Source organism: Amblyomma mixtum, chromosome 6, assembly GCF_055824585.1.
Source record: "Amblyomma mixtum isolate Tamu chromosome 6, ASM5582458v1, whole genome shotgun sequence".
Classification (NCBI taxonomy): domain Eukaryota; kingdom Metazoa; phylum Arthropoda; class Arachnida; order Ixodida; family Ixodidae; genus Amblyomma; species Amblyomma mixtum.
In genome coordinates this window covers 55,919,788-55,942,482 of record NC_143017.1, presented here as the reverse complement: position 1 = coordinate 55,942,482, position 22,695 = coordinate 55,919,788, and positions in this window count along the sequence as shown.

Here is a 22,695-nt window from a genome sequence, read left to right as displayed (position 1 = left end):
CACTAGGCTAGTACATGATGTCTGAAATTTTCACCCACGACGTACTAGGACGAAGACAGCGTCAATGTCATTTACTTTAAGCAAAGTCCCACATACTCTAGCTCCAGATAGCGCGAATGCACTATTTATCTTGACTTCATAACAGGGCCTCACTGATTCGTGGCCCATTGTTTGTGTCGTATCAAAAGAAAACGCGAGCAGCGGAGTGGCTCTCTTTCGGAGCGTTAGCGACACTCTACTCAGGAAATACAAATGCGATGGTTTTGCGCAAACTCGGAAGAGTCAAAGCGGCGATCAAAGAGCATGGTTTGATCGCAAATGATCAAAGCATGGCCGACGCTTGCTCTTAGCCGCTGAACGGTGATGGAAGCGTCTTCTTTGACCATCGCTCGACAATGTGGCGCCTTCAGGTCGCCTAAACCACGCTCAGTATTAACTGAAATTGGATCTTTATTTGGTGAAAGCATATCTTTGTTTTCTTATTTTCTCTGTGGAACACGAAAAATTCACTAATTGGTTTAGTCTAATTTCAGAAGCATTTATATGCAACATCAGGGCAGTATTGAGAACAGTCTTCAAACCCTGACTGATTCACCTCATAGTCGTACCACTAGACTCGTTTAATGAGCAGCGTTTACCTCTGCAGATAAATTTCTGTGGCAAGTCTTGATCATTGCACCCATAGAGTGCATGCCATAAAAGGACGAGAAATACTCGCTGGTTCAGAATTCCACGTCCGAGGCGCCAGAGTTCTTTCCCAGTGCCGCTAGGTCACCCTCGTGAGAATTCGGTGGGCACGCAAGGAGCTTTGGTGCCGCAGTTGTACAAAGAACACTGTTTTGGCGTTCTTCGCACGCGGTCTACACCGACAAAGGAAAGATCTCTCCTCACATTTGTTTCGCCATGACTGGGTTAATTTATTCATGGAATGCCCTATTACATTTTCGTTTTTTTGCTTACTACTTTTGAAAGGTTAAAGTCCCGTTCATTTCGTTTTTTACTTTGTTTGCTTCCTTCGTGTATGCTACATGTTTATCGTCCTTCAATTCAAGGAAGTAAAATTCTACTCCAAAGTATATTTTCGTATCACTCGAGCCAAAATCACAAAAAAGGAGTGAATTTTTTTAAAACAAAAAAAAATTAAAAAAAAGGCCAAGTGCACCGTGAAATGCAACTGAGGCTGAAAAGTAAAACTCGCAGACCGCCGCGGTGGCTCAGTGGTTATGGTGCTCGGCTGCTGACCCGAAAGACGCGGGTTTGATCCCGGCCGCGGCGGTTGAATTTCTTTGGAGGAGAAATTCTAGAGGGCCGTGTACTGTGCGATGTCAGTGCTCGTTAAAGAACCCCAGGTGGTCTAAATTTTCGGAGCCCTCCACTACGGCGTCCTTCATAGGCATAGTCGCTTTGGGACGTTAAACCCCATAAACCAAACCAAAAGTACAACTCGCGCTGCATGCTACAGAGCCGCCGAAGTCAGAAACACAGTGTGTGCTTGCATGGCGGCAAACGTCACAAAAGAGGTCCGGTGACCTGTCGCGCGCACGTCGTGTTGGCTCTTTCCTGGGCCATACCTTCAACAGATAATACGGAGCGCCCACTGCATTCCCTCCATTCCAACTTTGATGAGTCCAGAATGTCCACCGCGCAAAAGCGATAAATTACACCCGCTTTGAAGTCATTCGCGTCGCGATAGACACGCCTGCCGCACGTTACAGGCGGCAAACATTGTACGCACCGCGTGAATTGTATCTCATTACACATTCTTTCTGCACATCGCAGATGGACTGGCAGGCGAGTATGTTTTTGCAGGCTAGTTGGTGCCTAAGCATTGTGGGTTTCTTGCGCAAAAGACACGACACAAAGGAACGAGGTAGACAGGACAAGCGCTTACTAACAACTCAGGTGTTTATTGACATAACATTGCTTAAATACAGCAGCTGCTCTTATCAAACACGAAAAGGGAAAGAAGAGACTTAGCATACATATATCATATCAGCACAGATCCCACCATCGCACGAGTAAATGCATGTTTCGAGCTCTAATTCTGCGCAAGATAACTGATTTCTTTTTTTGAGAGCAAAATTGAAGGATTGCTGACACACGAGTTACCCGATTTTCCTATCTCATTGGCCTCAATTATCTCTCTTCCAAGTTGTGTCTTGCACCGGCGCAGTACTGAAGTTTTTTCGAGCGCGGGAGTGCAGTTGCGGCAATTCCGAATATGGTCAATCATTTTGCTACCTGACTTGTTCTTTACATCTCTTGCGTGCTCCCTCAGCCTTTCATTAAGGCACCTGCCAGTTTGGCCAATGTACTGCTTACCACAGGCAAGTGGTATCGAGTACACAACGCTCTTTTTACAGGCCACGAAGCGCTGCTGGTGCCGCTTCGAACAAGCGACGGCCGTATCCTCCGCATTCACTCTCTTGCAAATCCTGGAGAGTTTTTCAGGAGCGTTAAAAACCACTCTAACACCAGCCCTAGCACCGATCTTCTTAATATTATGCGAGATTCCGTGAATGTACGGAATGACCGCCACTTTCTTCCGGTCAACTTGGTCGGGTTTGCTGGCTGGTTTCTTCAGCAGGTTCTCGGCAGTTGAAGCCAGCAAGGCCGTCTGGCAGCCTGCGCTCGAAAGGCGCTGCAACTGGATGTCAAAGCTGCGTCCTACCAAATGCAGGCAGGACTTGCTCAGAGCGTTGGAAAGGCACGATTTCACAATGCCTCGTTTCACGGCTTTGGAGTGTGCCGAGCTGAAGGGAAGCAGGGGCTTGTTGCCTCTGGGTTCAAAGGCCCAACATACGTGTTCACTTGAAAAATGAAGCCCTATATCTAAAAACCTGATGCAATTATCTTCCGGTAACTCGTGCGTCAATTCTAATGGTGCTAGGCACTCTGAAAACGTCGTTAGATGCTCATGTACACTAGCCGAAAAAGAATCTTTGTCACAATCCACGAACACAATGAAATCATCAACAAATCTAAAAACCTTTAAAACGTTAGTGTCGCGAAGGCAGTCATGCAGCATCTTGTCACGTGTCGCTAAAAAGATGTCACTAAGACATGGTGCTAGGCACGATCCAATGCATACTCCTTGTTTCTGAATGAATGTCATATCTTTCCACTGCGCATACGTGGAAGTCAGGTACATTGTTAACAGTTCGATGAAGTTGTCAACCGATAAACCTGCATCATTTTGGAAGGCTGTTGCACCATGGCTGTCAATACAATCGCGGACATTTTTTAAGAGACAATCGTGAGGTATGGAATAATACAAGTCCTTTATATCTACTGACAGGGCTGACATGCGTTTGCTGTTATTTGATTTTAAGAACTCAATTATTTCGTCTGAATTTTTTACCCTAAAGGGATCGTTAATTTCTAAAACACTCAACTTCTCCTGCAAGAACATGGCTACGGCTTGCTGCCACGACCCCTTTTCGGAAATAATCACTCGGAAAGGGCATGCATCCTTGTGTGTCTTGCCACTGAAGAACATGTTTAAGGATAACTTCTCAGCTTTCTCTACAGAGTGCACTAGCCCATCCAGCTTTAACGTCTCGATAAACTTCATTGCCTTTGTCTTAACTTTCGCAAGTGAAAGCTTTTTACACTCTTTGAAATTTGTAGCGATCGCTTCTGAAGCCTTCTGAAGATACATAGTTTTTTCCAGGACACAGAAGCCGCCCTCCTTATCGGCCGGTACGATATTCAAGGCATTATCCTTCAGGTACCGAATGGTCTTTTCAACAGGTAGGGTCCTAGTTGACGACCTGTGACGTTGGAGGAAGTCAACGCCTTCGGAGACACACCTCTCGGCTTCAGCCCCTGAACGTCGCGAGACTTGCCTGACCATTTCCAGTAGTTCAGCTGGAGACTTCCGAGGTTCGGTGGCGAACTTTGGTCCGAGGCTGAGTACCTGCTGGGTCTGCCTTGGAAGTGACACGTTCCCCAACGTATGGACGTTGTTCCCAGGTCCAGCGTTCACTTTTGGTACGCACCGTCGAAGGAGCGGAAGTGTTCGTTGCCACAGGAATTCTGTAGTACTGTTGATCATCACGCAGAATTGGCGCCATTGCGATGAAGCACTGGAAGGCTGCGTGCACTCTTGTAGCCGAATCCACAGAAAATCCTTGTACAGACGGCACTGCCTCTGGTACTCCGAGCGCAATATTTTGCACACTCTCCTTCCGTGCCCGGGCGATGGTGTGCAGCCGCCAAACAGCGCTATAACTTCGCCAGGAAGCACCTTTTTTCGGATACAGAACCCAAGTTCTCTGGACTTGCAAGCCACATGGGCAATGATGGGAACATTCCTTTCCTTTATTCCTTGTATCCGTCGCAACTTGTTCCCATCATTGCCCATGTGGCTTGCAAGTCCAGAGAACTTGGGTTCTGTATCCGAAAAAAGGTGCTTCCTGGCGAAGTTATAGCGCTGTTTGGCGGCTGCACACCATCGCCCGGGCACGGAAGGAGAGTGTGCAAAATATTGCGCTCGGAGTACCAGAGGCAGTGCCGTCTGTACAAGGATTTTCTGTGGATTCGGCTACAAGAGTGCACGCAGCCTTCCAGTGCTTCATCGCAATGGCGCCAATTCTGCGTGATGATCAACAGTACTACAGAATTCCTGTGGCAACGAACACTTCCGCTCCTTCGACGGTGCGTACCAAAAGTGAACGCTGGACCTGGGAACAACGTCCATACGTTGGGGAACGTGTCACTTCCAAGGCAGACCCAGCAGGTACTCAGCCTCGGACCAAAGTTCGCCACCGAACCTCGGAAGTCTCCAGCTGAACTACTGGAAATGGTCAGGCAAGTCTCGCGACGTTCAGGGGCTGAAGCCGAGAGGTGTGTCTCCGAAGGCGTTGACTTCCTCCAACGTCACAGGTCGTCAACTAGGACCCTACCTGTTGAAAAGACCATTCGGTACCTGAAGGATAATGCCTTGAATATCGTACCGGCCGATAAGGAGGGCGGCTTCTGTGTCCTGGAAAAAACTATGTATCTTCAGAAGGCTTCAGAAGCGATCGCTACAAATTTCAAAGAGTGTAAAAAGCTTTCACTTGCGAAAGTTAAGACAAAGGCAATGAAGTTTATCGAGACGTTAAAGCTGGATGGGCTAGTGCACTCTGTAGAGAAAGCTGAGAAGTTATCCTTAAACATGTTCTTCAGTGGCAAGACACACAAGGATGCATGCCCTTTCCGAGTGATTGTTTCCGAAAAGGGGTCGTGGCAGCAAGCCGTAGCCATGTTCTTGCAGGAGAAGTTGAGTGTTTTAGAAATTAACGATCCCTTTAGGGTAAAAAATTCAGACGAAATAATTGAGTTCTTAAAATCAAATAACAGCAAACGCATGTCAGCCCTGTCAGTAGATATAAAGGACTTGTATTATTCCATACCTCACGATTGTCTCTTAAAAAATGTCCGCGATTGTATTGACAGCCATGGTGCAACAGCCTTCCAAAATGATGCAGGTTTATCGGTTGACAACTTCATCGAACTGTTAACAATGTACCTGACTTCCACGTATGCGCAGTGGAAAGATATGACATTCATTCAGAAACAAGGAGTATGCATTGGATCGTGCCTAGCACCATGTCTTAGTGACATCTTTTTAGCGACACGTGACAAGATGCTGCATGACTGCCTTCGCGACACTAACGTTTTAAAGGTTTTTAGATTTGTTGATGATTTCATTGTGTTCGTGGATTGTGACAAAGATTCTTTTTCGGCTAGTGTACATGAGCATCTAACGACGTTTTCAGAGTGCCTAGCACCATTAGAATTGACGCACGAGTTACCGGAAGATAATTGCATCAGGTTTTTAGATATAGGGCTTCATTTTTCAAGTGAACACGTATGTTGGGCCTTTGAACCCAGAGGCAACAAGCCCCTGCTTCCCTTCAGCTCGGCACACTCCAAAGCCGTGAAACGAGGCATTGTGAAATCGTGCCTTTCCAACGCTCTGAGCAAGTCCTGCCTGCATTTGGTAGGACGCAGCTTTGACATCCAGTTGCAGCGCCTTTCGAGCGCAGGCTGCCAGACGGCCTTGCTGGCTTCAACTGCCGAGAACCTGCTGAAGAAACCAGCCAGCAAACCCGACCAAGTTGACCGGAAGAAAGTGGCGGTCATTCCGTACATTCACGGAATCTCGCATAATATTAAGAAGATCGGTGCTAGGGCTGGTGTTAGAGTGGTTTTTAACGCTCCTGAAAAACTCTCCAGGATTTGCAAGAGAGTGAATGCGGAGGATACGGCCGTCGCTTGTTCGAAGCGGCACCAGCAGCGCTTCGTGGCCTGTAAAAAGAGCGTTGTGTACTCGATACCACTTGCCTGTGGTAAGCAGTACATTGGCCAAACTGGCAGGTGCCTTAATGAAAGGCTGAGGGAGCACGCAAGAGATGTAAAGAACAAGTCAGGTAGCAAAATGATTGACCATATTCGGAATTGCCGCAACTGCACTCCCGCGCTCGAAAAAACTTCAGTACTGCGCCGGTGCAAGACACAACTTGGAAGAGAGATAATTGAGGCCAATGAGATAGGAAAATCGGGTAACTCGTGTGTCAGCAATCCTTCAATTTTGCTCTCAAAAAAAGAAATCAGTTATCTTGCGCAGAATTAGAGCTCGAAACATGCATTTACTCGTGCGATGGTGGGATCTGTGCTGATATGATATATGTATGCTAAGTCTCTTCTTTCCCTTTTCGTGTTTGATAAGAGCAGCTGCTGTATTTAAGCAATGTTATGTCAATAAACACCTGAGTTGTTAGTAAGCGCTTGTCCTGTCTACCTCGTTCCTTTGTGTCGTGTCTTTTGCGCAAGAAACCCACAATGCTTAGGACTGGCAGGCGCCTCCCTCCCATTACTTCCGACAAAGAAAGAAGGCGGAAAATTTGCAATTAGAACGATTTAGCCGGATGTGATGGGCCGTCAGAGTTGTTAACGAGGACAAAGAACATGCCGGTGCCAGTGAGAAGTAAGTTTGGATATGCTAATGTCCAGTCAACTTTTGATCAGACCAACTAAAACGCTGCTCTAAGGCTGCCGTCAGTGCGGCTGTGGGAAGATGGACTTCACTACGTCTTCTTAACCGAAATGCTGCTTTACGTGACCCGATTTCAATATTCTAACATTACTTCTTTGCATCGTGGCTTTTTAGGAGCTTAGTCCGGTGATATGCAAATTCCGTACCTGTCGAGGATTTCTCAGCCGACTACGGAGTCTCCTATTTGTGAATGTCTATTGCATATGTGTGTATCTAATTAAGAAGAACGCTCACATTGGAACAGGGGCAATCCCTAATATTTTAAAGGAGACATTTCTTGCAGCGTCCACGTTGCGCAGAACAAATAATCTCAGTCCTAAGAACAATTATAGCGCTATGTTATGACATATGGCACTTATGCATTTAAGATTCTGCTTTTTCTACGTCATGCAAAACAAATTCAAAAGCCCGAATCGGGATTTTTATTTTATTTTTTATTAGAAGGCACACGCGCTTTCATAGCCTGCATAGTGCAACAACTGAAAAATTTTATTGCCACCTCTCTTCCATTGCTGGCCCGAAAGACGTGGGTTCGATCCCGGCCGCGGCGGCTGAATTTCTTTGGAGGAGAAATTCCAGGCCCGTGTACTGTGCGATGTCAGTGCACGTTAAAGAACCCCAGGTGGTCGAAATTTCCGGAGCCCTTCACTACGGCGTCTCTCATAGCCTTAGTCGCTTTGGGACGTTAAACCCCATAAACCAAACCAATCTTCCATTTTTGTTGTTCGCAGCAATGAGAAGCGCGCGAGTTCTATGTTTGGGCAACGGGCGCATGATTTTGTTGGAGTTTCTTTCCCTGAAACGAAGCGATTCATCATCATCATCATCATCAGCCTGACTACACCCACTGCAGGGCAAAGGCCTCTCCCATGTCTCTCCAATTAACACTGTCCTTCGCCAGTTGCGGCTACCGTATCCCGGCAAATTTCTTAATCTCATTCGCCCACCTAATTTTCTGCCGCCCCCTGCTACGTTTACCTTCTCTTGGAATCCACTCCGTTACACTTAAGGACCAGCGGTTATCTTTCCTTCGCATTACATTCCCTGCCCAAGCCCACTTCTTCCTCTTGATTTCGACTAGGATATCATTAACGCGCGTTTGTTCTCTCACCCACTCCGCCTCTTCTGATCTCTTAACGTTACACCTATCATTTTTCTTTCCATAGCTCGCTGCGTTGTCCTTAACTTAAGCTGAACCCTCTTTGTTAGCCTCCACGTTTCTGCCCCATAGGTGAGTACCGGTAAGATACACCTGTTGTATACTTTTCTCTTGAGGTTTATTGGTAAACTGCCATTCATGAGCTGAGATAACCTACCAATCAAAAAATCATTTTCAGAAGCAGCGCGTTGGCTTGCGCTCTCAGTATTCTACAATTTTCGAGCTGCACAATTTTTGACATTTTTACATTTATTTACCTGTTCCAGGGCTCATCCAAAAAAAATTGCATTTGTTAGTCAAGGGATTCCTACAAGTATGTTTAAATCTATTGAGATAACTTTTCATATTCCGGCCTGCCGAAAAGTGCAACGTTTGCTGCGCAAGTTATACAAAATATAACAAATAAATTCTTTTTAAAAGAATCCAGAGGCTGGCTTTACCGAAATTGCAAAATACCCTTGTACTACAAAATGAAGTTTCTACAGTTCAAATCGACAAAGACATGGATAAGTGGTAAACATAGCGCAAACTTTCAGTTGAAAGCACGGAAGGCATATGCAGACAGATGAGTACACAACCTTTGAAAATTATGAAACAAAATATTGGTAAATTGGTTTTTGAGGAAAGGAAATGGAGCAGTATCTGTGTCACATATCTCGGCGGACACCTGAACCGCGCCGTAAGGGAAGAGAGGAAGGTGGAAGTGAAAGAGAAAAGGGAGAAATAGATGCCGTGTGGAGAGCTGCGGAATAATTTCGACCACCTGGGGGATCTTTGACATGCATTGACGTCGCACAGCAGACGGGCGCCTTTGCATTTCGCCTCCACCGAAACGCCGCCGCCGCTCGATTACACATTCTTGGTCATGCAGACAATGAGCGCTAGCAGGTTTTTCGTTGCGCATTTACGAATAATTATTTAAGGTTGATGCTTTTCAGATTTACCACAGCTAGTCCAGCCGGGGAAATTATGAAAGATGCACCGCTAACCCATGCAGAAGATGAACGTTAGGATCCCGGAGTCTTTCACGAGTGGCCTACGTACTTCACATTAGACCCGGAACCCTTGCTCCTGCACGGAACATGCATGTGGGCGCGATGGCTCTGGATCCGCTTGCGACCCCTGGTCCCTAGTTCAGCGCCGCGGCCATCGCTCGAGCCTCAGGCCGTTTTAATTCCGTGAGGCCGACATCAGCTTCACCCGCGCAATGAAACTGCGGGACTGGCAGTGAACGTCAGCGCTTCCTGGCAACATCCCTAAATCCTATGCGGCCTCTAGCCAGCCTAGTATCCTACAGTTGTAATAGAATTTCCCAAGCCGACAGCAGCGCCCTAACACATAGCCTAGCGACTGAGTAAAGCAACTCTGAAGTGACCTCAGGCCGCTGTGGCGACTCCCCCAGTCGTAGCATATCCCGAGACACTAGCGTTTTTGTTCCGCAGAGACTACGCCTCATCGTCATAAGCAGCGAGGACCACTCAAGCGAAAGGGTGCGCTCCTGGGTCTGGTTTATTAGGCGTTGCAATGTAAGCAACGCCTAATAAATACTAGCAGTTTCTTACTTGATTGTCGCCTGGACAATACCGTGAAGTTTAGGAACGTGTGAAACGGGCAGGCCATGAGGCAGAACGACCCTATGAATCAGAGGTAACTATCGCAATGGCTGAATGGTTAGAGCGCTCGGGTTCTGAGCAGAGTTACCCGGGTTTGAACCTGACTACAGCAGCCACACTTTGATGAAGACGAAGCACAAAAAGCGCCCGCGTGCTGTCAAATGTCAGAACATCCCCAGGTGGTCGAAATTATTCCGGAGACCTCCACTAGGGCACCTCTTTCTCTCTTTCTTCTTTCACTCCCACCTTCATCCCTTCCCTCACGGCTCGGTTGAGGTTGTGGCAACAGCGGCCAAATTTATTTGGAGATTGCTAAGCGGGCGCCGCAGAGGCCGCGTCCGCTGACGCCAGCAGCCTGGCGCTGTTGTTGTTGTCTCTGAAGCGATGGCAAATGCCCACAGTTGGGCATTGGCGACGGTTTGATGCAGATCCAAACAGGATAAAAATTCATTCATGCTTATCTGAAGTGGCTCATAAACAAAAATTGAGGAATCTGGGAAAACGAACGGCAAATTTGTACAGATTTGAGGAGAGCGGAATAAAAATCGAGGAAACAAAGATGTGAGGGTTAAAATAAATCATTTAAAAATAATAGCATAAATAGATAAATTTTGAGAGAAAAATAAAGGGAAAGAAAAGTTAACACGCAAATCTCCTGGTCTCGATAACATACCTGTGAAGTAGATCACACACCAGCTTAAGGGTTTGCCCTTCGACGGTTGCACCGAGGGAGAGCAGAACACGAAGAGGTAACGGCAGCCCTAATTGAGCGTGAGGAATTTTCAAATACCTAATTCTCTAGCGTGCAAATCGCCAGCAGGAGAAGATGAAATGGTCTAGACTCAACGTCCCCGCATGGCTCACATAGATTCGGCGGCGTGAGCCCAGAACGGCATAAATAAAGGTTGAGACGAGGAATTCTGCAGCGCAACAGCGTCATGGAAACCTCGCATTGCCTTTAAGCACATGAACTACCATTCCGTATCGCCCGCTGGAGCAAGGATGGGCTCATGTCTCAGGTTCTGGTGCAGTGGGAAACGTTCATAACGGGACGTGCTCAGCAAGTTAAGTATTAGAACGGCGTGGGAAACAGGCCCATTGATGGCTGATTTTGCTATGGAATCAGCCATCGAATTTGAAGTAATGCTACAGTGCCCTGAAATCCACTGAAAACGCACTTCTTGCATATGGCAGGCCACAAAGTACGTTAAGGATCACTACAAGAGACTAGTCCTCGAGCTATCAAGCCCTGCCAAGACTGAAGGACAGTCCGACAGAATATAGTGGGGAACTTTTTTCATTCGCCAGACCAACAGCGAGAAATTCAGCCACAAAAACAGTCGTATAATCTAGGACCCCATTGAGTAACTCCAATCTAGTGCGTGGGAATGAACACCTACTGCTGCTTTTTCGCCATGTTGAGAGGAATCTGTGAAACTGACAGTGTGACTAGGGTACTGGAATAGATATCCTTTCAGGAGACCATTTAGGACATTCGCAGTCAAGTTCTTTGCATGTTGCGGCATCGTATGGTCGAAGCAAACAGCTGGAGCAGCCTGCATACAGCTAACGCATAGCACGGGCCTAAGCGAAACTGCAATTCTAGACAAGAAGTACTCTGTAAACACAAATTGAGGCAGCTTGTGTTGTGGCCAATGTTAATCTAGAAACAAAGCTCGGTTTGTCAAAAAAATTGGTGAAGCCACTCCAGGTATAGGCTCAAGTCCCCGCAAGAAGGTGCGCATTGTGAGAAACTGGAAGCGAGAGCTCATGTCTCGTACGCGGGCTTCCATAAAGAAGACACAGTTTGCCCCTGATTTTGGCTAACCCAGGCAAAGCCGTAGAGCGCGACACTCCAAAAGCACCACAGGCTGCATTTTGTATCCAGGACAAACAGAATGCAACCGAGCTCCAAAATTGGTCTTACGTCAGTCTCATGGAGAAATAAAAGAGTGCCTCTGCTCATACCAAATTTCTTACTGCTGATTCGCGTCAGGCGACCAAAACTTTGATATGAGGACAAAACTTTTGATATGATGTCGATAGTTTAAATGAGGGTTGTATATTACAAATAGGTAGTTTAAGGATTCAACTTGAGGAATTTGGGCGCCACGATAGACAGATATAAAGAGGGGACGCTGGTGCAAAGACGAGAACGGATTATTTGTTCACGCTGAGAATTAGATGCAACTTACACAGCCAAACTTCCGGGTCATTGAGGTATGCTTGCAATAGCTGGTGCAGTGAATGGTTATCTATAGCAGATGTGAAAAATGCTGTGTCATCTGCATGCGCATAAACTTCGGTGTCATCCTGAACAGGTGTGTCCCGTATGAGTATGTTAAAAAGAAAAGGTGACAGGACCAATCCCTGAGGCACACATCTAGTCTGAGGAAAGGTTTCGGAAGTAAAGGAACCGTCGGAACAGAAGAAATGTCTATCTTTCAGGAATTCTTGTAGAAGTGCAAGAATGTAAAAAGGCGGCCGTATTTCGTCAAGCTTGTTCAAGAGTATTGAATGATCTGTGCTGTCGTATGCTTTGGTGATATGCAAAGTGTCTAAAGTCGCGATCTCTTGTTCTTTACTGCAACTCTAATACTGCTTTCCAAATCTAAATGAGTAGTTCAGATCGAGTACTCTCGACGAAACCCTATCTAAGACTGAAGGCTCGTAATGCTATAAAGTGATCTGTAAGATGGCTGTGAACAATGCGTTCAATAAGTTTTACCATAATTATGGTTTTACTAAATTAGACAAGTGGGAAATCAGCCGAATGTTATCCATTACAAAACCCTCCCTAGGATCTTTGAGAAGTAAGATCATTTGCATAATTTTTCATTCGGGAGGGAGCCAAGCTGTCAAAAGGTACATGTTAACTAAATACAAAACATCAGAAGTAACGTCTTGCACAAGAGACTTCAACATACCGATAGCGACCCCGTCGCATCCAGGAGCTGCAGGTTTGAGGCCAGTAAGTGTGGAGAATAATTCAGATGCTTGAACCGCCATGAAGTCTACGCGCGGTGTGGGTAGGACGAACGGAACCACCGACCGCGCTTGAAAGCGCAGAGCAAAACCTTGTGCTATCTGGTCAAGTTGATTTTTTTGCTTCTTGGAGCGCGGTAACACCACTGACTGTAACATGAGAGGACGGTGCAACCTGGCGTTTCTTCTTCTTCGCCTCTTCGTCTCCGCAAGTCTCAGCGATGGCGCAACAAGGTGTCCACCCAAAACTCAGACAGCTACTGCGCAATCCTTCCTCTAACAAAAAAAAATTGTGTGGGTGCTTGATGCTGAGAGCAGCGACTGCTATGCGTCGAGTCGGAACATTCGCCTAAGAGCTAGCCCTCTAAAGTATGGAAACCGCATATATGAGCGTCGTAATGCCGTCCAAGAATGGTATTATTTTATAAAAAAAAAATAGCGCATGTCACATTGACGCTCGTTCTTTTCACACCAAATATGGCTCTGCATAATCTCAAGTACACCGCAACCTTGGTTCACAGCTTCGCCGGTGCATTTGCTGAATTAGCTTGCAGTGTTTGCAGGTACAGTCGTGACTGGGCACCTTCAGCTGACCGTCTCTGTGTCAGGTTACATTACGTTCAAGTTTACTGAGCATATCGTTTAGGCCTCTTCCGGTCTGACCGTTGTATATCTAACCAAACTTCAGTGAAGTATGGCAAACAACCCTGTATGCTTGAGCAGATGAAGCGCACAAAAGACAGCACACGTACAAAGGATAACACGAGACAGAAGCGCCTGTCTCGTGTTATCCTTTGGCTGTGTGCTGTATTTTGCGCGCTCCATCTACTCAAGCTATGTGCCAACTTGCCCCAGAACGTGTTCTACTGCACTCTTACTTCTGGTGCATGTTCTTGCGTGCTCTTCGGGTTCGTCGTCTTGCGTAAATTTGGCAGCTTCCCTGGGGCAGAAAAAAACCACCTTCCCAACTGGGAATTGCATGAATAAACAAACTACTTTAAAAGCTGTAAGAGAGATAAACACTGAAAACAGAAACTTGTCCACACAGGAAGTAGTTACAAGAAAGGAACGTAGTATTTGCACTATGATTGTTATCTGCACCATTTACACCGCACACACACTGTGCAAATTAAGCTTAGCCGGCAAAAAACTGAATGCGCAGAAAACAATGCCCATGTATTATGTGCATAGCTCGACCAGTCCATGGTTTCCGCAAACGTAAGATGGCAGTAAATGTTACCATCACATACCCAGCCGCATTCCACTTAGCTAAGCTGCTTGTCGCCGAACATGCTACCACCTTCGTTTTCAACTACCCATGTGCACCTTTCTTGCGACTGTTTCGCTCATTCACATCATCTCTTTACACTCTACAAAGCTGCTGTGCTGTTATCGTGATATTCAATGGCTGCAGCGTCATCTCCCGCCAAATTTCCAAGTACTTCAGAATGATTTCGTTTCGTTGTTGCCGCATGTGATGCATCAGGTGCCCAGCTCCTTCTCAGCTTAGTTCCACAATTTTTTCACCTCTTGCGCCCGGTACAGGCTGCCCCAGAGTATTTTTTGCCATTCTGACACCTTGTTTGAGCATTTCTGTGCCTCCCACATTTCCCTTTTAGCTGAGAGTCAGCTGCCGCTCACTAAACTGAGGCGTGTAGGTATGACTCATTGCGCCAGCCCCACAATCGCTTGTCATCTACTCAGCGCAGCACCCCCAAGCAGCACTTGAGTGACATGGTTCACAAGCGGCTTCATTCACCCCTTCAGCCTCCCCTGCTGTCCTTGTCGTCAATATAAGGACGCCTCCGCCATGTTTAACGGAGGTTACCACCGGCTCAAAAAAATTCCGTGACAGAATGTCGGTTTTCTCCACACGTCCGCAAAGAGCGGATTTAATTTGGTCATTATTCATGATTATACCGCGCGAAACAATGGGGACAGAGACAGGAAACAACTACACACACGGAGGGCTCTGTGTATACTCGTGGCAGTTTAATCGTGAACGAAAAGCACCAACGAGCCCGCCAGGAAACCCTTCTTGGTCATGGCCTTTTCTTTCTAGCTTCCCGAAGGTCGCTATTTGGCTGACAGTTACAAGAAAGGAGATCTCGCCTGTAATTAGAGCCTGCATTGATTTAACGCTGCGTTGCTCGGCCTGCGCAAAATTCCCTTCAGTTCCGAGCGCGCGATATTCTAAAAGTGCTCACGTGGCACATGAAGCACCGTTACCTAGACGACGTTGCCGTCTCTTCAGAAGATCGTGTCCCCAATCCGCTCCGCCTCGACCGCATCCTGCCCTCCATCACTAAAACAGGTCTACACTATAACTTTAAGCAGTATTCCTTCGCTTCCCGGAAGCTGGCAATGTCAGGCCATGCCATTTCCGGGAATGGCACTCCTCCCAGTGCTACCAAGCTTCTTGTAGTCGCTGCTTTCTCCAGACCAACCTCAATGATTGGACAAGCCGTTGCGGCATACTTTAGTGAGGTCAGCCTGCTTCCAGTTTTGTGGGGGAGGTCAATGGTCTTACGAAGCGCAGCTCTGAATGCTACGAAAAAGACTGAGTAGAATTTGTTTCTGCACATCCAACCCCATCCCTCTTCATTCCCCAGCAGCGGCTCAAAGCCCCCCCCCCCCCCCCCCCTTACCTTGTAATTAAGGTTTTATTCATTCATTCAATGACAGGATTCCGCAGCTTCATCGTCCGCTGTTTTAACCCACCGTGGCAGCTCAATAGTTAGGGCGCTTAGCTACTGAGCCTGAAAACCCGGGTTCAATCTCAGCCGCTGCTGCCGCGTTTCGATGCAGGCGAAACGCAAAAGGTTTCCGTGTGCTGTGCGATGTGAGCGCTCGTTAGAAAACCTCGTATAGCCTAAATTAATCCGGAGCCCTCTATTACGCCGCCCTTCATAGCCCCATTTCTCTCTTGCGGCCATTAAAACCCACAATATACCATTTTAAATTTTGCCGCTAGTGACAGGTCGCTAGACCGAAGTGACTGGAAGGTTGGCTAGCCAAGGTGCCTCGATTTGATGTCTCGTTAGTGACGACGCATTCACCCTAATCCAGCACCTTCTAGCCTTGCCTCCGATCCTCTGCCTGTTTAACACCGCCGCACTAGCTGGTGTCTAGTTAAGACTATGAATGGTGTTAATTGGCACGTGTTCATATTAGCTACCTTTAGCATAGCTCGTACCGCTACCGCTTACCGCTAAACTTACCGGGTACCGCGAGCACCGCTGCGCAAGCGCAGATTGCCCTGAGGCCGTCAGATGGCGCCATGTTCCAGTCAGCAGGCCACCTCCATGACAGGCCGCAAGCTTGCCGCGTCGAGACCAATCAGCGCGTGCACAGTGCCGGGCGCGGTGCACGGTAAGTTTAGCAGTAAGCGGTAGCAGTAGGTGGTAGGTGGTAAGCTAAGAGTTTCTATTATAAGAAACCAGCGTAAAACATGAATTGTAAGAAAGGAGGCAAACGTTGTTCAGCTGTTTCGCTTCCTCCTTGTCTTTTGTGATTTCTGTTGGTTTCTTACAATGCGGACACTAAAGTTTACTCTGCTGAGCCGTGCACTTCCCGTGCAACAAAATCTGGCTTCGTAGAGTAAGTAACTGCTTACGCTGACCGTGCAATTGCCAAAGACGAAAAGAACTACTTCCTTACGGGAAAAGACTGCTTAGGGATTGTTTGGGCACTCCCTCCACGTCCTTGCTTACTTTCGTGCCCACTGCGGGCAACAGTCCTTCAAAGGTTCGTCTGTTCGTCTTTCCCGTTGGACTCACCGTTTACAGCAGTACGAGATTCTGGAAATCCATCGGTCTGATGTTAAGCGCTTCTGTGCCGACGCTTTACTCCGCTCACTGTTACGGTAATAGCCTTTGATATTGCGTCTCTCTTCAAGCATGAGTCGCTGTCGCTCGAAGGTACCGCTACGCTTTCGTCACAGTGCAAGGACTCTTTTTCGCCGTCCTGTCTGCACCGTGCATGCGTACTGCGTCCCAGGCTTTTCACTGCGAATTCTGCCACTTTTCTCGACCACCTTATGTAATGCCCCAGCTACGTCTCTGGCGGGCTGATATGGCTACTTATCGTTCTTAGACACCTCCGTTCGGCGCCTCTTCCCACTCTGACCCTTAGTGTTGCGGCATTGAAGCTTACAATCCCCTTCGTCTGTGCACGAGGCATGTAATTAACAACTTCGCCAAAAATAACTATGCCCCGTGGGTTAACAGTAGCTTGGTTTGGGCTAGTTGGTAGCAGTTCTTTGAAAATATACTTGAAACACCGACTCGCGCCTTGGGAGGTGCAAGCTTTGGAAGCCGTGCCACCATCGTGGGGATATGCACGAAGAATCTGCAAGAGTCTGAAAAGTGAGAACTAGAGACAAGTTAGGCTATACCATGATGGGCTTCTAGTCCTGGTTAGTGCCTGTCCCGTCCAGTTCTGTGTCGTCCGTATCCTTTTTGCGCCGTGGTTTACCTGTCACCCGTATCAGGAAAACCCTCATGATTTCTCTAAACATCAAAATCTCCAAAAAGTTGAGGGCTAGGGTTCATCTTACCTTGCAGAAATTTAGAGTCTGAGGGTGTAATAAGTGATCGAATATACGAATGAGCTGGAAACCATACATCCTGTTTTCTTTTGTCAAAAACGCTATGGCCACGTCTGGCACTCTATGTCAGAACTCCCTGAAACACTCGCAACCCGTTCAGCTGCTGTGCCCGGGCTAAGAATTTGAAAGCGTTGGAATCGATCGTGCACGAACCATACGTTATCGCTAAGGCGGGAAACCATCGCGAATGTGGGCTATTTGATTATCTCGCACAGTGCAAAGAAACATCGCCATTACCATCTGTCCAACGCGTGGTACTGCATGTTTTACTGTCATCTCATTTTTCGCTATTATGCACCGCTTCACGACAAACTATTTCAATTGAAACCGAACCCTTCCTTTTGTGTCATATGCTTCTAACACTGGCCCCACAGGCCACCTGCTATTCGGGCCACTCTTTCTTATTTACAAGATCGAGTCTATACCTGCGGCGTTGGAGGAGATGCTCCTCTATCACTCTCTTTTCCAAGAAACTACGCGCGCCCAAGAATACCGTCAGCTTCCTCAGTTTTTACGGCTCAAAACTAGTTCCGTTAGAGACACCTGTAGACGCGAACCTCCAATCCATCTTCGTGCTATTCCACCAGTTCGTTCGAGCAACTCTGAGCCCTTTACACCATTTGTATCCTACTGAAAGCTTCCATATGAGTAGTTTCATACTTCCAAGCGTTTCCATTTCGATTTTACGGTTTCAGTATGGAACATATGAAGTCGGTATGGACTATATAGAAGCATGTGTGGAAAATTACGGGCTCAATTTGACCTCAAGTACACTGCTTAGAAATCGTATATAAATTATGTGAAATATTTATGGACTCAGTAGTGATCATATATGAATTTCTGTATATTTTTCCATATCTTAAGGACTCTATATTCCCATATTTCCACATGAGCGGCTCATGTGGAACGTTTCAGTAGAGCAGCCTCAATAAATCTACTCTTCAAGCTTGATGACCCTCATTTTTTCAGCCAACCACCCCGTTTAAGAACGCCCTTGAGCACCATCATTCGTGGACTTACCAAGGGCATCAAACTGCACGTCTAAATCGCTAAAGCCCCGCTACGATCCGCTAGTTGTTTCTTTGAGCTGCCAGGATGACCCCTATTTCACCTTCAGATGCACGTTATGACATACTTCTTTTTTTACATGAGCTGCACTGCTTGTATTTGCGCAGACTCTATTAACGACCACAGACAACGGTTAGACGCAACTTCCCTAACTGTGTCAGTGTAAGTCCAAGCACCCCAGCTCTCTCAAAAAGGAAGTTCCAACTTGCCCAATCCCATGCACTTCTTAGTTATGACACACGCCCGCGAGTTAAGAGAAATTACGATATCTAGAGAGACAATGAAGTAATCCTGCCTGGACCAACCATTAATAACGGATGGGAACGAGTAAATTGGTTCTCATTTATTGGTTGTGTAACAACTTAAATTACCTGACCACCAGAAAGAAAACACGAAGCACGAGGCTGTGCTAGCAACTTTAATCTGTCCGCAATGAGAGTGTATTTAAAGGTGTACAGCAGGTTCATGGAAAAAAAAAAAACTGGAGAACGACGCCACGTGGAGGAGCGCACCGAAGGTTGCCCAACTAAGAAACCCTACCGAGCAGTATCCAACTGAGTAGCCGCATGTCTACAAGAAAAGCGCAGCCTTATCTGCGCAGCACGAGCCATCTGAAAAATTGACGGCGTGGATAAGCTACATCTAAACCGGGACGATGAAGAAGCCTGAACACTGAGCGCCGGACATGTTGAGTAGGCAGAAATTTCAGTCACATGTGGACGGCGAAACAAAGCCTTACAAAGTTTCTTAAGGCGCTCTATTGACTTTCTGTAGACAGTTCCTGTTGACTAGTCTATAGAAAATACAAGTTTTGTTGACAATCTACCGACAATGTGTAGATTTATGGCCAAACACTATAAGCAGACTTTTGTCTATAGACAATCTATAGACTATCAATAAACAAAAGTAAGTACCTATAGGAAGGCAATAGAGTCTATAAGAAGTTCATGCAATGTCTAATGACCATTTCAATAATGTTAGTGGGTATTGGGATGTGTGGTGGGTGTCTATGGCTTCGTGAACCAGATTTTGGGGGTGTGAAATTGACTGGTTCTGGACAAGGGAAAGACGCAGTGTCTCGTTTCTTTTTGGACACCTCAACGGCGCCATGAGAGAAAGGATGAAGGAGAAGGTGAAAGATCGAAAAGAGAAAGAGGCGCAGCATTGCGAGAAAGAGAGAGAAACTTTATTATAAGAGGAATTCGGGGCACGCCTTAGGGTCTCCGCATGACCCCCCTACACTCAAGTGTTTATGTTCCTAAGGTCCACAACACTGCTAACCCGGCTGGTGGCGATGGTCTGCACGGCCGGATCCTCCGAACGCAGCAAGGTTTCCCAGTCCTGCCGTCTTGAGGTACTCTAGGCCTCTCGGGGGAGGGTCCGCCGGGCAGAGGGACAGCATGTGGAGGGAAGAGACGAAGGGATCTGGGCATAGGGCGCAGGCATGAATGGTGAAGGAGGGATGAAAGTCGGCTAGGGGACGGCTCCGCATAAATTTCGACAACCTGGGGATCTTAAACGTGCACCTATTACGTTTCGCCTCCATCGAAACACGGCCGCCGCAGCAGGGATTGAACCCTCGTCCTCAGGTTCAGCAGTCGAGCGCCCTAACTGCCGAACCACTGCGGACTGTGGCGGCGGCCTTCGTGAAAGGCACAACCCTGGCACTGGTGTATGAACCAGCAAGCCAGACTGCTCTGATTTTTGCGTCGGGTAAGACAAAGTAGGAGCAAATCTACCACAGTGTAATAATGTCTTCGCGGCTGTATGATTCGCTAGGAAAAAGACAGTGGCTTAGCTCTGCTATGCCAGGATATACGTAGCGTGAGCAGTGACGTCACGTGGCTCTGCGCCAGCGGCAGCAGCGGCAGCGGCGAGGCGCGCCAGCTCTGCGCAGTGACGTCACTCGCTCCTCGCGCATGCGCACTATGGTCGACGGAGGGATCATGCGAAACGGCGAGATTGTGTCCAATGTAGCTCCCGCTACAAAAAGCGACAGATTGGTCGTGTAGTAGGGCTATATCGATCACCGATTTATGTGGGATATCATGTTCGGGGCGCTGCCTTCGATTCTCAGGAACTGCCCGTCAGGAACTGCGCGAATCAACTTCAACGCTGGATAAACGACAACGAACTTCACTGATGTCGAGGCAACAGAAGAGAAATTTTTGCTTCAAGAGTGACATTAAGTCTTAACGCTGCAAATTCAGACGGTGACGAAACGTCTTCAGATGATCAGCATATAATTGTGCGTGAGGTTCAAAACAATCACGTAGTGCGCTGTATTTTGTTAGTAGCTATAACGCTATCATAGCGCAGATTGATAACTTCCTTAAAGGCTGCGCATACTCCCCTGCGGATTAGCTGGGTAGATCCACGAACGAGGCGGCCTAAATTGCTTCCGCCGACCTCACAAATGCGAAGGCTCATTAGGCCTTGTAGACGGGAAGTTATGCGTTACTCCATTCATTGATCGACAAGTTATAGCGTAGGACCCGCTTTGTGATGGGTGACCGCTAGCACGTAATGTATTTTCAAAGCACCTATAACACTAAAAAAGTTGCCGACGATCACGTTACTTCCTATGCGAAATTTGAGCACAGCTGATCAGCTGTTTCAGCTTTTCGATAGACGATACCTTCCACATGGTTTGGACCTGTCAAAACAATCCTTCCCTTCCCCCCAATCCTTCCCCTTCCCGAGAGGCATGGGAGGCAGCCCTGCTCAACTGCTCGGGGCTGGAGTCTCAAAGGGCTCTAGTCCAACGGGCGCGAGTAGCGGCTTTGTCCAGCGGGGTCCCGGACTAAGGACTCCACCTATGTAAAGGGCCATTTTTTGTCTGCAAACTCTCCTTTTGCTTATTAAAAACTTTTCACCACCACCACCACCAGGCAAATAATTCTAGCAACACATGCATGTACAATTACAGACAACTTGTTATTTTTCACACATTCCTACCCCAAGAGACACTCAACTAACAGTTCTGGATTGTCATGAAGAAAGCTTTGTGGACGGAGAAATAGATCGAAATATGCTGGACTTGCTGCACCAATACCTGGTTCTCAAAGATGAAGTCTGTGCAAGTATTTCGCGAGGTTGTCACAGCTGTGGGAGCCATTACGAGTGAGAGGAACTGGATGTTCTCCCGCATAAGTAGTAAGAAATTCCCGCTTTTCTATATATCTACAATAAATCCCCACCCACCCTGCCCCCCTGGCCGGTGGCAGCGTTTCTGGCGCAACGTTGTCAATGCCAAAGCATGCAGCGCACATCTGTCACTACCGCCACGTAGCTTAAAGCACGATTGAGGTGTCCACTGTTCCAAGAGGGCAGTTATGCGCCTTCCCTCTGGTTCAGGTGTCCACCGAGATGTGTGAGACAGATACTGCGCATTCGCTTTCCTCAGAAACCAATTTACAAATTTTTACCCTCTGCTTTCCAAGCCTCCGCTCTATTGGTTTCGCAGCAGATACTGCGCATTTCCTTTCCTCAAAAAAATACCGAAGACACTTTGGAAATTCTAAAGTGCGCTTGGTGAAAGCCTTGTGGTCAACCCACTGCCACTTCCCCGAACCACTTGGCGCGGAATCACTAGGCCGCTTCGGAGCCATGCCTCTCACTCACTCGACTGCAACGAGACGTCTGGGGAAGGAGCGGGCGGTGTAGCTGCCACCACCGACGCGCCGCGCGCGCTCGTTCTACCGCTACTGTGTGACGTCACGGTTGCTATGCACAGCTGCGCCCCCGACTGGTGCGCCGGTTGCTAAGGAGGGGAGGAGGTTGCGCTTTTACTTTTTCCTTTCCAAGCTCCCGCTCTGTTGCTTTCGCCGCTTAAAGGATGTCCACTGCCGGTTACAGAGGACAACGGCGACGGTGACGCCGCGAAACGCAGAAACGGGCGCCAAAGAGCTGCGCTCTAAAAGCAAAAACTAAATGACCACCATATGGGTGAATGACGCCCGACTTAGCTGAAGCAATGATATCATCAACGTAAAATGCACCTGCTCCTACATAAAAGATGACAAGATTCGGTGCAGTTTTAATGCTCTTTCTTAACATCAAGAGTGTGGCTGTACACTAAGCGAACAGAATGGGAAATTTTCGCGTCAAAAGCGATGTTAAGTATTAGCACTGTAAATAGGGACGCTGACGAAACTTCTTCAGATGATCAATCTATAATTGTGCGTGAGCTTCAAAACAGCCATTTATTGCGCTG